Below are 2,378 nucleotides of genomic sequence, written 5' to 3'. Positions count from 1 at the left end.
ACACACACACACACACACACACACACACACACACACACACACACACACACACACACACACACACACACACTCAAGGATGCAGCACATACAGATGATATATTGGGCGGTATATGTTGACTATATGCCGTCTTGTACTGGTGGAAGGTATGGTTTCCACTTAAGTTTCACCAGGTAATTGTATCCTTTGACATGACAAGTCATTAATAAATCAATTAATAATTCATTCATTCAAATATGAAGCAATATGTCTGAAGACATTTTGGCACATATAAGAGGGGGAAGGATGAAGGGGAGGCAGAAAGACATTTGATAACAGGGAGGCTCATCCCACACACACTCTCAGAGTTAGGCTTTTGCTGCTGCCTCTGACTCAAAACTAAACCTCATATTTATCAAGCGCACACACACACACACACACCTACACACACACACACACACACACACACACACGCACACGCACACGCACACGCACACACACTATACATATTTTCTTTGTTTTCATCTGAATGTGTGTCCTTTGTTCTCATCAACGCACTTTGAACACATCTGTTGTTAAGAGATTTATGAATACGTTTTGATTTGACTTAATATGTGTGTTTAACAGGAGCACTGCAGGAGAGCTCTGAATGAAATGCCTCAGTGATTCAGGCAGTGCAAGGGAAGTGTGTTGGTATGGCTTATCATGACTGAATTGGAGAGATCAGTGTCGTTCATTCACGGCAACAAATCAGAAACCTGTCTGTACAAAAAACCTTTTCAAGAATAATAAACAAGCACACGGTTAGAAATGCAATGCAAATGACACCGTTGGCTTCTCGTCAAATAACAGGGCCCAACCTCAGTTCAAACAAGCTTATGTTAATTACCAGTGCAGAACTGCAATAAATGAACAAACATGTAAATTGGAGCAGAGGGAGAAATAGGATTTAATGAAGCAATTAAATTATTATTGCTGGTGAATTGTAAAAGATCTTTATGTGTTTTGTTTCAAGAGCAATACAGGCAACTCAACCTTTCAAACAGAACAAAAATGCAGACACGCATCAACCAATGTTTTCCTAATGAGATGTTAACCTTGTCTAACATCCCAACCTCAATGGTTTGGTAAGCTAATTGTATTTAGATGTGTGTGCAGACACATCGAAACGAAGGCCGCATTGAAACCCTCTCACAATGTGTGACAATTGTCAACTAAGTCTCGCGTTGACATTTAGGAGATAATCTTTTCAAACTGAATGTTTCTGTGGTTGTGTGGGCACAAGCGCTGTCTGCTCTGGCAGTATTTGTGTAGGTTCATTATAAATATCAAAGCTGATAGAGTGAAGATGCTGATATTTTAATTTCAGAGCATATTGTTTTAAATTAAATAATATTGTTAGCCTTTTTCTTTTAATAGAAGGGCCACTACTGTACGTGATGAAAAATGAATGGAAAGGTAATGATCAGTCAGTCTTGATGAACAAAAGTAACAACAATATACATTATAAGCTGTGAATAGAAAACAATCTGAAAGATGATGTAAAAATATTGAAAAATCCATCTGTTTATGATAACATTAATTCATATTCACTAAAAATGATAAAAAAAAGCCAAGATTGTGTTGTATCTTACTGCTTGGTGAAAGCTTGTTTAGAAACAGGAAATGCTTAAATGTACTCTATTAACCCTTATCTGTTTGAATATTAAAAGAAAATGTAATAGCTAATTTGAATGGAGGGTTTGCAGCATGTCAACATAATGAGTATATTAAACAAAATGCTCCATGCTTGCAAGCTGACAGATTGTATTTAACAATTTATACTAAATGGTCCCATACAAAATAGAACAAGATACAATACTACGTAAACAACACCTTTTTTACGGATAAAATGTAAACGGAAATTAGTGAGAAATTACAATTTGTATATTATAAGCACATTAGGGTAATACATAAAATGAAGTGAAGCCAACCAAATAATGACTTCCTCCTAAAATCATGACATCTCTGCCACGTAATCAGCATTAAGTTAAAACAAAATGTGATTGTACAATTTACATAAATTGTGTATTCAGTGCTTGATATACATTTAGTCAGTCATAATGAAAGAGGAGAAAAGAGAGCATCAAAGGGTGTTTACTACAATATAGAGATATACAAATGACTATTATGCTCTACTCGTGCAGCACACTTTGATATTAAGCATTATTGAACATGCATACACGCAGAAAGGCCAACATTAACATGAATACAGAACGCACAGTAGAGTCCCACTGAGACATTTGGTGCAGTCTTTCTCCATCTAATGCTTGCTGTTCCTGTCTGTCTCTCTCTAGCTGTGCACCATTTCATCTGCCCATCACACACACACACACACACACACACACATACACACACACAC

At 36.7% G+C, this 2,378-nt stretch overlaps 1 protein-coding gene across 1 annotated transcript in view; it reads right to left on the bottom strand.

The window, feature by feature from the left end:
- Window positions 1–2,378, bottom strand: part of LOC104958731 (uncharacterized) — a 15,419-nt gene that overhangs the window by 7,031 nt on the left and 6,010 nt on the right. The window lies entirely within an intron of this gene.

This window comes from Notothenia coriiceps, unplaced genomic scaffold (genome assembly GCF_000735185.1).
Source record: "Notothenia coriiceps isolate Sejong01 unplaced genomic scaffold, NC01 NC01_scaffold00029246, whole genome shotgun sequence".
In the NCBI taxonomy this organism is placed as follows: Eukaryota; Metazoa; Chordata; class Actinopteri; order Perciformes; family Nototheniidae; genus Notothenia; species Notothenia coriiceps.
This window is presented reverse-complemented; position numbering and strand designations above follow the sequence as displayed.